This window comes from Myotis brandtii, unplaced genomic scaffold (assembly GCF_000412655.1).
Source record: "Myotis brandtii unplaced genomic scaffold, ASM41265v1 scaffold1050, whole genome shotgun sequence".
Classification (NCBI taxonomy): domain Eukaryota; kingdom Metazoa; phylum Chordata; class Mammalia; order Chiroptera; family Vespertilionidae; genus Myotis; species Myotis brandtii.
This window is the reverse complement of record NW_005353539.1, coordinates 1,011,620-1,024,693: the sequence shown is the minus strand read 5'-3', so window position 1 is coordinate 1,024,693 and position 13,074 is coordinate 1,011,620. Positions and strand designations below refer to the sequence as shown.

Genomic DNA, 13,074 nt, shown 5'->3' with positions numbered 1-13,074 from the left:
TGTCAAGTGCACTGATTTTATGGAAGAGGAAATGGAGGGTCAGAGCTGCCGTGCCCGCCAGTGCCCAGGCCTTGGGGGCTGGCACGACTCTCCCACCCCAACTACCCTCCTCAGGAATGTCAGCCTCACACGTTTCCACTTAACTAACTAGATTATGGAATTTACTTCAACTTCCACACCCCACAGGCTCTGCTGACTGCTTTCTTCCACTCTTCCCAGCCCTGCTTCCTGCCATTCCTGGTCCCTGTCCCACCACACAGACACCTGGAGCCCGAACTGAAGAAATAGAAAAGCAGGTGGGAAAACGAAGGAAACACTTGTGGGTGATTGTCTAGTTATATCCAAGCAACTCCAGAATTAACCTGACACGTTTTTATGTTAATGGTTATTTTACTGCATAATAATCACAAATAACAACTTAACGGGGAAAAGAGGGTATGAACATCTAGGAATAAGATTCCCCTCTTGTATTTTTAGAATATGTTGTGTCATTGAGTCTTTTTAGTAAGAAAAATGAGCTGTGTTCACAGCAAACTTCCTCAGAGGGTAGTTTTTGGAGGCTCTGCTCACTCTGAAGGCCAAATTCTTGACTCCAGCAGATGAGGAAGGAGCTGGGCAATTCAGGCAGTTCTTTGTGTTGTAAGCATTTTAATGTTTTGGTATATTATGATGTTTTAATATTTTAAAATAGTCTTTCTGGCTGGAGAGAGACTGCCCCTCCCTGAGATGGCCAGTTCTTAGAGATGGCCGAGGGTCCAGCCGGAGCGGGTCTCTGAAACACAGAGCCGGCCCCCTCCGTCTGGCCCCTTCACGTCAGGAGGCCTCATCCCCCTTCCCGCAGCATCCCAGGGCCGGGTGCAGGCTGACTCGGGACCACGGTTACAGCTCCGAGCCCACTGAAGTGATTCCGTTAGCCAGTCCTAGGCTGTTCAACCTGCCTTGCTTTTCCTGCAAAAACCCAGTAAAGGTCATGACCTTAACCTTTTCCCCACGCCTGTCTGCTAGAAAAGAAATAATTTGATATTGAATTGACCAATACGAAGTGGGGAGCTAGTGCTCCACAAACCCGACTCCCCGGTGGCGTATAGGTTATGGATTATATAGAGAAAAGTCACAAGACGCTGGGGGTGAGGGGTTGGGGCTGTGCTGGGAGCTGATTGGTCAGAGGTGAGGTGAGGGTAAGAAATCGTTTCTTCAGGACTTGAGGACAGCTCTGAGGTCTTTTCTGGTGGCCCTCTGTCCGATCTCATAGGAAAGTAGCCGGGGGTCCTTCAGCCTAGGGCTCAGGAGCTGAAACATAACTTAGGTCAAGATGTGACCATTTGCCAGGTCCCTACTGTGTTCCGTTGCCTCGGGGGACAGGCTAGGTCTCTGAGAGAGGGTTACGCTTTCTACAACCAGGATTTAAACCAACTTTAATCAAAGTCCTAAGGACCCTTGGTTTATCTTTCCCAGGTGGCACTGTGAGGCAGGCTGTGCCTCGAGTGTCCAGAACCGGGGAGTGTAATAACCTTTGTGTTTTCCGGAGCCTCTCCTGTGTGGTTTTAAAGGGAAGAGGTGAAGGGGTTGCTTTCGTGGGAAATATCCTATTGACAATGATGTAGCTAGATGGCTTCGGTGAGAACCAGAAACATTCTTGGACATGATGGACCAAGATGGTCAGCTGCACATCTCCCAGGTTCCTGATTTCCAACTTGGTTTCAACGGGGAGAAAACAACATATTTAAATATTCATCATCCTGTGCGACCAACGCCTGGCTCAGAAAGCCGGGCGACTATTCATAGAACAGATAATGAAGCGCTTTCAGAAGCCCTGTGAGCAGACTGATGAACGCGGCTCGCGTGTTTGCTGGGAGAGATGAAAGGCGAGGAGAGAATAGCTGCTTGATGAAAGGGCGCTGCCACCAGGCCCAGCCATCACTGCCGTTTCAGGAGATTATTATTTTTCCCCCTCGTGCCATTAATATCCAAATACACTAAATGCAAATGTGGGGTGTAATTAACTTTAAAAATATCGGAGTTGCTTAAAATGCTCATTTTTTGAGGCTTATTCCAGAGGAGTTTCTGTTTTGTAGAGGGCCAGCTCTTGGGTTTACTGACCCATTCACTTGGTGGTTGGATCTGCAGTCTGTTCCCGCGTCTGTGTGTAGACATTCATTACTTACTTCTTCCCAAGCACCCGGGGCTTCTTGCTGCTGGAAAGTCCTGTGTTGAATGACTAATGTTGTGACTTTGTTAGTGTAAATAATGCTAACTTTAAGTGTTCACTTTGAGTATTCCAGAGAGTTCAATTTTCAATTATCACTATACTAGAGGCCCAGTGCACAAGATTCGTGCACTGGGGGGTAGGGTCCCTCAGTCTGGCCTGCGCCTTCTCGCAGTCCAGGACCCCTCATGGGATGTCCACCTGCTGAGTTAGGCCTAGGGATCAGGCCTAAGCCCGCAGTCAGACATCCCTCTAGTAGTCCAGGGCTCTTGCAGTCCAGGACCCCTCGCTCCTTACTGCCTGCCTGCAGCAGAGGCGGGAGAGGCTCTTGCCACTGCCACTGTGCTCGGCAGCTGTGAGCCTGGCTTCTGGCTGAGCAGCGCTCCCCCTGTGGGAGCGCACTGACCATCAGGGGGCATCTCTTGCATTGAGTGTCTGCCCCCTGGTGGTCAGTGCACATCATAGGGACCGGTCATTCTGCCGTTCAGTTGATTTGCATATTAGCCTTTTATTATATAGGATGTTTTGGGGCCAAGGACTCTCTCTTAATTATCACTACATCTCCATGCCCTAGCCTATTCCTTATGACATAGGAAGTTTATAATAAAGGTTTATTGAGTGGAATTAATGCAGTTAAAATTAGATTTGTGTTTTGATACTGTAGGAAGCATTGTCATACATTTCCACAGAAAAGATAAAAAAGTGTTTATGATGATTCATAAATAGATGCTTACAATATGTCTTTGTTATTTTTCTCAAAGTGTAAGTTTGTAGAAAATAAACACACCAATTCAGATTTACAAATGAAAACAAAGCAAAACACATCTATACCTGGCTGGCTGGGCCCAGGTTGCATAATGTAATTTCTAAGCAATTTATTATTTCTCTGGATAAACAAGAGTCTCTATAGTGCTGGTATCTGTGGATGGATGGTAAGACTTTTGCACAACTTCTCAAGCCAAACTCCTAGAAATTTTCTTAGCTTCTTCCTTAGGTTTATAATGCCTTTCCCCCCTTTATTGATTAAGGTATTACAAATGTGTCCTTATCCCCCCAATGTCCCCTCATCCCCCCAGTCCTGCCCTCACCCTCACCCTCACCCCCTGTTTTCTGCGTCATTTGCTTATGCTTATATGCATGCATACAAGTCCTTTGGTTGCTCTCTCCCCTATAATGTCTTTTTGTTGCTAAATTGCATCTGTTTTAATTCTCATAGCTATTACCTTATTGCAGAGTCTCATCTTTTCCTATTTAGCTTATAGCAATGCCCTATCGATGATTCTTCTGCCTTTTGGTTTAGGTCTTTGGCCTTTAATCAATCCCCACTCCACAGTGAAATGCATGTATGACTAAATCAATGCCTTGTCTACAGCTAATTGATGGTTCCCCGTACCTAGACTCCTTCTGACGTAACTTTCATGACCTGGCCTTGCCAACCTCCTTTCAGGATTGCTTGTCACTCCTGCCCTCTCCCCTCAAATAGCATCCCCAGGACCCTGCTCTTCTCGAAGTCATCTAAGCATCGTCTTCATTACAGTCACTTTCCTGGAAAGTGAACCAACTAACCACTGCGACGGATACACCTTCTTCCTTTGCCTCGTCATCACTTCCATGTATTTTCCCCAACTGAATTAATGAACTGATTATTCATTTCTGGGTAATATTAATATGGAAGTCGCATACTTCTATGATTTTACTTATTCTGTTCTGCTACAATGATTCATCCACATGTCTGTCATTGCAACTCTTCTTTAATCTCCCTGAGAATCAAGCTGAGAATGGTACTGGTTTTCAACTCTACAGAATCACAGAAAGCAACTGACGTACAGTAAACTCAGAATAAGGGTTAGTTGGGCCAATGACTTTTAGTTTTAAATACCAAACATTTAGATTATTAAACACCAAACATTTATATTATTGCCTCTTCTGATCTTAGACATGAATTGTGAATAATTTTACTCAGCATCTGTTAGTCCAATATGCATTTTCCAGTCATGTTTTGAATAAGAAAATAATTAAGGTCTATTTATAAAGTCACGTGAAACAGTTGTGAGGGTGAGAAAATGTTTTCTATTTTTTCCTTGCTCTGACTGAGTCCTCTCAAATAGTTTTGCTGTAAGACAACCTACCTGAATTCAGGTGCAGTTGCTGCTGTTGAAATGACAAAGGAATCAATCTGTATTATTATGGGGTTTTCTGTTTTTATTTATTTTATGACGATCATAAACTTGAACTGTTATTTCTTCACTAGGTGAGAGATGAGAAGGGAACATTCTTTTTTCACTTTTATAACCACAATGAAATTTGAAAATCTGGAAGGTACCTGTTTTATGTACTGTTAGGGAGTGATTTCATGAATCATTAAAGTGGACAGGGTTTGGAATGACTATTAAGAAAGGTAATGAACTACTGAAAAGAACTTTTTGTGCAATTGTTTTTAAATGATTTACCTGTCACTTTATGTTAGCGAGAGCTATTTTGTTGTTGGAATCCTGACACAGACAAAGATAAAGCCGTCAGCCTGCGGACCAAAGATAACATAAAAGAAGTTAAGATTCCATTACTTGAGCAAACCCTCACTCAGGCAGCCTCTGCTCTTGACAAAGGTGAAGAACAACAGCTTTAGAGTCTTGCTGCTCAGAGGTCAAATTCTGTGGCGGAATCATGAGCTTACAGAGGAGGTATCTCCTAGAACCTCACGGGGCCAGGGAACGCACACTCTTCTCTCTCACGGAAGAGCAATCCTTACTGAATAGATGCAATCTGTATGATCTGGGCTACATGATTCGATAACAATGGGGGGGGGGCTGCTGTAAGGGTAGAGTGTGTGTCTAGGTCCTGGAAATTCTGCCTCCTCCCAAATGCTCATTAAAATGACTGACAGGGGGTGTTGATATGGGGGGAAATCTTCAGCAACGTGGGAAAGCAGGGAGAGGTGTCATCCTACTTCAGGAAAGTGAAAGGATTCTGCCACCTTTACTGTCAAGTGAGTCAAATAGAAGGCACAGAGCTGAGGACGCCCCTTTTACAAGAAAATAATGAGCCTGAGGAGGAAGTGGAAAGAAAAGGAATGTCCCTGTCAAGGATGTCTTGGGAGAGCAGAGGGAGGGCTTCCGGGAGGCAGGCTCTTGGGCTCCCCCAGGCGTGACTGACGGTATTAGAACCCCAATAGAAGCTTCCAGCACGAATAGCACCCACCATAAAGCACAGGTGTGGTGCTTTTGTCTCTACCACACTCGTGTTGCTAGGGAGGGAACATCTCCAGAAAAGTGCCTCCATGGCCCCTTCAGAGTCCTGGACTGAATGGTAGGCTGCTTTCACCTCCTTCCTATGTTTCTCCCACGCAGATCCAGATGAAACCCTGTGAACACCATGGAAACCTGTATAGGACCCATTAATATGGTCCCCGAGAGCACTTTTAGATTCCTATTACATTTAAACCCAAACTGGATACGCATACATCTATGTTTTGACAATAGATTAAAGGGAAAAACGATGGAGTGTAACTCATTTAAAATAGGACTCTGTCATTTCTTTGAAATATCAGTGTCTTCGATAGCCTTGAGCACTAAAGGGAACATGTAGGATATACCAAATCCATGTCCTCAATTTAAAAGAAAATAGAAATTATGTTGTTGTTTCTTAGAATTTATTGAATGACAGGATCTTTTGAGGATCTTATGAAAATTGTGGATACCCACCAAGAAAAATACACCTGACAACTTTCACCCAGAAATACCTGCATAACATTTAGGAGCTTTATAGCCTCCCTGAAATCTAGTTATTGATCCCAGATTATCCCTGTGTTAGTCTGAAATATAACCAACAGAAACAGAACCAGTTCATAGATGCAGGAATGGGCTCATGTGGTCATGGCCCGAGAAGAAGCCCCCAGGTCTTCAGTTGGCACGTTGCAGACCCAGGAAAGACACAGGTGCAAGTTCTTGTCCAGGTTCAAGTCTGGGGTAGGTGAAGACCAGCGGCCCAGCTTGAAGACAGGCAGAGGGAGAGACTTCGCCCTGACTCAGCTTTGTGGTTCTATTCTGGCCTTCATGTGATTAAAGGAGGCCACCCACACTGGGAAGGGTCACCGGCTTCACTCAGGCCACTGATTCAAATGCTGCTCTTGCCTGGCCGGCGTGGCTCAGTGGTTGAACATCAACCTATGAACCAGGAGGTCACGGTTCAATTCTGCGTCAGGGCACAGGCCTAAGTGTGGGCTTGATCCCCAGTGTTGGGTGTGCAGGAGGCAGCGAGTCAATGATTCTCTCTCATCATTGTTGTTTTTTTCTCTCTCTCCCTTCCTCACTGAAATCAATAAAAACATATTAGAAAAATCAAATGCTCCTCTTACTCAGACACTGCCGCACAGACACCCTGAACAATGTTAAACTAAATATTGGGGTACCCTGTGGCCTAGTTAAGTTGACACATAAAATGAACAATCAGAGCCTCTAATCTAGAGAAAGTTACCATGAAAATAGCACCATGCGAGGTAAGCTAATATTGACACAAATCCCCAAAGTCATAGAGCGTGAGATTTCAAGCTGGGCAGACTAGTTTGAATATCCTCATGTCTTCCTCATGGGCTGTGTGACTTCAATACATATCACTTAGCACAGTGGTTAGTAGCACCCCACAATGATGAGTATGGTTGGTGTAGTCACAGAGTTAAAGAATGTGATTCTTAAATTTAAAACTGCAATGGGAGCAACAACAGCCTAACAGACTGAGAAAATTAGAGTGAACCTAAGAAAGCGTTAGTAGAAAAAATGTCAGGTTGGCGTCTCCCAAGTAACTCCAGGCTAAGCTAGCCAGTGAGCGATTTTAGGGAAGTGTGTGTCATCACTGACAATTTAAAAAAAAATTTTGCTATTGCTTAAAATATTACAAAGAGTATTACATAATCTCCTTTTTATTTTCCCCCTTGACCTTCCCCCGGCCTCCCCTACTCCCCAGTGTCTTGTGTCCATTGGTTATGCTTATATGCATGCATACAAGTCCTTCGGTTGATCTCTTACCCTCCCCTCCCGCCCCCCTACTCTCCCCGGCTTTCCCGCTGTAGTTTGACAGTCTGTTCGATGCTGCTCTGCCTCTGTATCTATTTTTGTTCATCAGTTTATAATGGTCTTTATTATCCATAAATGAGTGAGATCATGTGGTATTTTTCCTTCACTGACTGTCTTATTTCACTTAGCACAATGCTCTCCAGTTCCATCCATGTTGTTGCAAATGGTAAGAATTCCTTCTTTTTTACAGCAGCATAGTATTCCATCGTGTAGATGTACCACAGTTTTCTAATCCATTCATCTGTTGATGGGCACTTAGGCTGTTTCCAAATCTTAGCTATGGTAAATTGTGCTGCTGACAATTTTTTTTTGAAACAGATTAGCATACAAGTGCTAAAACAATCATGGTACTTATTTTAATCCATCACGCTAGCAAAATATCTTTTTGGAATCATGCTGAGGAATGCTACAGGAAGGGCCTTCATGCAAACACCAAGTAATAGTGCCATTTATTTCAATTTACTAGAAAACGATATGGCAAGAGCTTTAAAAACGTATTTCTATCCTTTTATTCCAAAATTCCACATTCTGGGGTGTATTCTAAGAAAACAAATGAAATTTAAAAAAAGCTTGACACGCACAAATATTCATTTTGCATTATTTGCAAACTTACTGGTTGAGGGTCAATCATCAGATGATCAACCAATTCCAGTTAATGAGAATATTATTGCACTTATTATACTTGTAAGGATTTTATTAATAGCACGGAGAAATTCTGTGTTATAACATTAACTACAAAAGCCCAGAACCAACAGCACACATGAATCTATAAAGTCTAGCTATTGAAACAGTGTAAAAAATATTGAAAAGAAATAAACCTAAATATTGAAATGGTTGGCTTTGGGTGGTAACAATTGAATGTTTTTTTCCCCCCATTTTTATTTGCATAGTTCACATTTGAAATGAAAATACTTTATTTTTAAAAATGTATTATTATTGTCGGGGGTATTATAGGTGTCTCCCATTTTCCCACAACTCTCCCCTAACCCCCTGCCACCAAATGAGAGGAAAGGGACCAGCGTTGCGCCCCCCAGGCCTTCACTGCCTATTGTCCGTGTCCATGGGCTCTGCATATACGCATTTAAGCTCTTTGGTTAATCTCTTTTTAAAATGGGAAAAATTAAACAAAAGGTGGATAATTTAATGTGCAAAATTGGGCAAGACAGAAATAATCTTTTAAAAGAAAACCTAATTCAGCATTCTTGCTCAATTTTGCACATTGAATTGACTGGATTTGGGGATTTTTATTTGACCAAGTGCCTTTCTTCTTTTGTGAAGTTTTCTTAAGAAAGAGTAATATTTGGCAATGTGGAGAAAAAGGCCCAATGCATCCCCAGATTCTGTGTCTCCGAATTTACTCTTTTAACCTACAGCCCTAATCCAGAGAAATGGACAGGGCTTGTCTGTGCGAAGCCAAGAGTGGAATTGTTAATGTGCAAGGAGAAAACGCTCGCAGAGTTCCGAGTGCCAGAGGCTAAAACAGCCCTATCCTCAGAACGCAGAGACAGTGGCGTGATGGAATTTAATCTGGCAATTTCTTTTTCTGCCCACAGAGAACAAAAGCAGCAGCTTAATAACGATAAACTGTACGGAGCATTAGGATCTGGGAGAAGCTATTGGTGAAGCCCCGGGAGAGCGAGTCATCTGCGCCGTGAGTGATGGGCGCGCGGGCCTAGGCTGTTGGTGAGCGCTGCCACCGCCAACGCTCAGAGGAAATATTACAGGAACGTCTTAGACATTTAAATTCATCCTTTCAGCATTTGACAAAGAAAAATGGTGGATCGAGACTGAAGTCTTTAAAGCTAACAGTTTGTCACGGATCTGGCAATCTGACACAGTTATGAAAATTCACTCCGAATCCGGCAACGTGGAGGGTCACCCATGTTTCTCCATCCAGCTGAGCCCCGGGAGCCCACAGGTGCACACTGATAGGACTGAGCTACATGTGGGACTGTGGTGTCCTTCTGATGCAGCATGGTGTCTGCATTCTCCTCTCCTCTCTGCTTCCCTCTCCTTGCCCCAAAGCATCAAAATCTCATCCAGTTACTTCTTTTTTTTTTTTAAGCAAAATATTTTTATTGATTTCAGAGAGGAAGGGAGAGGGAGAGAGAGATAGAAACATCAGTGATGAGAGAGAATCATGGATCGGCTGCCTCCTGCACGCCCCACACTGGGGATTGAGCCCACAACCTGGGCCTGTACCCCGACCAGGAATCGAACCCTGATTGCCTGGTTCATAGGTTGACGTTCAACCACTGAACCACACTGGCCGGGCAATATCATCCAGTTACTTCTTATCAGTTCCAGGGTGTCTCTTAATGGCTCAGTCAAGCAAAAATTGAATTTGTCACTGTTTCCTGGCTCTGTTGTCCACCACTGCCACTCACAGGATTTCGCTTCCCAACCTATGGCCGTACTTTGCTGGGCTCCTTTGTGGGTACGAGGACCCAGCTCTTTTAGATCCGCTCCAGCTTTCACTACCACCCACTCCCGCATCTCCTGCGTAGGCTTCAGGCCCAGGGTGTGGGTAGCTTGGGTCCCCTCCCATCTCTGCTGGGCACGTGCAAGCCCTCAGTCTACCGGATGCACGGAGAGTTTATCAAGCCCCCCATGATGGTCTCACCTAAAATTTCCTGTTTAATCCTCAGTAATCTTCGGGCCATCGCCTGCTCCACCAGAACCGGAACCCTGGGCAAGCTGCTGGCTCTCCCTGTGTCAGGCCACGGACTCAGTCTACCGGATGCACGGAGAGTTTATCAAGCCCCCCGTGATGGTCTCACCTAAAATTTCCTGTTCAATTCCCAGGAATCTTCCGGGCCATCGCCTGCTCCACCAGAGCCGGAACCCTGGGCAAGCTGCTGGCTCTCCCTGTGTCGGGCCACGGACATGCTCAGTGTGATGGGCATCCTCCAAGTCAATCAAGTGAGCCCCCTCCAGCAGGCACGGCAAAGGGCCGGTTTCCCCTGTCTGTCCCGCCCTGGCCGGAGCACCAGGGCTGCTGGGCCGTGGATGGCAGCAACTGCAGGCATGAATGCCGGCACCTCATACAGCTCGAGTCTGACTTGCAGTAGTTTTCATGAGTAAACGCTTCTCAGTTTGGGGTATGCCTTTGATCAACTTCCAGAGCGCTGGCATTGATGTTTCTGACGGTTCTGTCGCATTTTACAGCAACTATTTTGGAAAAGGGTTTGTTGGGCTCCCAATGCCATCATGCTGGCAGGGAGAACTGCGGAGCGAGAATTTTAGAACAAGTCACATCTGTAAAGACATTTGAAAGTGAACAGAAAGACATACCGTGAAAATGAGTCAGAAAATAAATGGCCCGTGTGTCATTATTTAACATAGAACTTGAGGACACATTCCAGCCAAGAGAGAGACATGGAAATGTCACACTCAAGAACAGGAAAGTCATGAGAGAAGTAGACTTGTAGGCCATTTTTCATATCTTAGTTTGAAAATCAGATTTAGAAATTTTGTTGCTATTGTGGTCTTAGTTATTTTTCTGGGGCATTTTTGTTGTTGTTGCTGATGGACAACCATGCCCCCACCCCCCCTTTCTTTTCTTTTTTAATCCTCACCTGAGGATATTTTCCCATTGAATTTTAGAGAGAGTGGGAGGAAGGGGAGAGACAGACAGAGAGAGAGAGAGAGAGAGAGAGAGAAACATCGATGTGAGAGACACACAGCGATTGATTGCCTCCCACACGTGCCCCAGCCAGGGCCGGAGACTGAGCCTGCAACTGAGGTACGTGCCCTTGACCTGATGGAATCTGGGGCCCTTCAGTCCATTGGCCGACGCTCTATCCACTGAGCCAAACTGGCTGGGGCTCGTGGCCCTTTCTCTGCAGTGTTTTATTCCCGTGTTGATTTTGTTCCTTTCCCAGAACATTGGATTCTATTTTTTCCTCCTGACCATCATTTGTCAGCCCCAAGCCATCTCTTGTCCACTTAATACAGCAAATGGTGTTCTTTTTCAGCAAGTTCTAAAAATGACAAAATTATTGGCATAGTTGGCAGCTTGCACCAAAGGACTTAATTTTATGGAGATACTTAATTTTCCTCAGCAGAAGCAGAATTACATAAAACAACATAAAAGCCATTTTTACTTCTAATTAACTTGAATAATTTTTCCTGCCTCTTAAGAGTTTATATTAAATTAATTGAGCTACTCTTTTTTCTTTTCTTTTTTTTAAAAAGGGCATTATCTTTCAAAAGCCCTTCTTCTTGTCTTCTCCCTATATGGATGTGTTTTGTGTTAACAGAGTTATGATCTAGAACATACCGTATGATCTCTGTTAAAGGTTTTGCCTGGAAAAAATGGAAGCTATTTTAAAATATTTGCCATTTTAAAAATCCCCGTCTGGCGTGCAGCCTGGGCTTCGGCTCTCCTCTCCCTCATTTAAGAACCTACTTATAAACACTAGGAGAAGATGCTCATTCATGGCATTGAGAAGTAATAAGACATGTCACGGATCTGGAAGGCACATGGAGCCGCACTGGAGCTCACAGTCAGCAGCTCATCTTGACAAAGACTTCATTCCTGGATGACTTTAAGAATTTATTTTCTTCACAAATTCCAACTAAAAACACATCATGCTTAGAAACGTCAGCAACAGAGCAGGTCCTCGCCGGGGAAACAGCTCTGTTGGTGGTCTCCGCCTCCGGCTGCAGTGTGGCCAGGACTGTCGCAAGCGCAGGGTGGGCGGGAACAGTGACCTCAGCAGGGAGCGTTTGGGAGGGCAACTCTGGGGACCAAATGTTTGATGGGCGCCCATGCACCCTTCTGTGGGTCAAAAATACCCCAAAGAACATAAAGAGGCAATAGCAAATCTTGAAAAACTGTCTGCAGGGATTCCAAGATTAACGGTGAATATGTGGCCCGGCCGGCCTGGCTCAGTGGCTGAGCATCGATCTTTGAACCAGGAGGTCACAGTTAGATTCCCGGTCAGGGCACATGGCCGGGTTACAGGCTCGATCCCCAGTGTCAGGCGTGCAGGAGACAGCTGATCGATGATTTTCTCTCATCATTGATGTTTCTCTCTCTCTCTCTCCCTCCCCGTTCCTCTCTGAAATCAATAAAAATATATTTATAAAATATGAATACGTGTGTGTGTCCGGGGTCCCTGAGTCGGCCCCCTGGGTTGGTGATTCTCTGGGAGGACGCACAGGACTCGGCCTGCGGTCACACTCATGGCCACATTGCTGTAGAGAAAGGACACAGAGCGAATCGCAGTAGGGAGAGGAGCTGGGTGAAGCCAGAGGGGTCAGGGGCGAGGCTCTCAGGCCCTCTCCCAGGGACTCACAGAGGCCAGGCCTAATCCCAAACAGCGTCAACTGTGACAAAGGAAGTTAACTACCTGGGAGCCCATGGGAGACGCAGTGCCCAAGGACTCAACTGGTGTGAGCCCAGGGCCCCCTCTGCCCAGCATGTACCCAGACCCAGGCTCCCAGAGGGGAGCAGGTGTCCGACACAAGCACATTGTGTGCAAACAGTTAAGTGCAGTGAGTGCTCCCATCACAGAGGGAACGGGGAGGACACTCCAAATACAAGTTGCTGGGTGCCACCGGGCCCTGCCTTGCAAGCAGGTCTTTCTAGTCTGCTCTCTGAACTCCTTTCTCAGTTTACTTTATAATTCTGTAAATCAGGATTAAAAAGGCCAAGACTTTAGTGGAAGAATGAATAAAACATATGGGTAGACAATTAACAAAATTTTAAAAATATCAATGTCTATTTATTTTATTTTATTTTTTTAATCTTTAATTTCTTTATTGGTTAAGGTATTACAAATGTGTCCTCAT

The 13,074-nt window shown here is 44.9% G+C and overlaps 1 long non-coding RNA gene across 1 annotated transcript; it reads left to right on the top strand.

Moving 5' to 3' along the window:
* The first annotated feature begins 220 nt into the window (after window positions 1-220).
* Window positions 221-10,201, top strand: LOC102259541. Its single transcript, XR_313023.2, has 3 exons — window positions 221-296; window positions 8,829-9,193; window positions 10,081-10,201. It is a non-coding gene; the product is annotated as an uncharacterized LOC102259541 (long non-coding RNA).
* The last annotated feature ends 2,873 nt before the right edge of the window (window positions 10,202-13,074 follow it).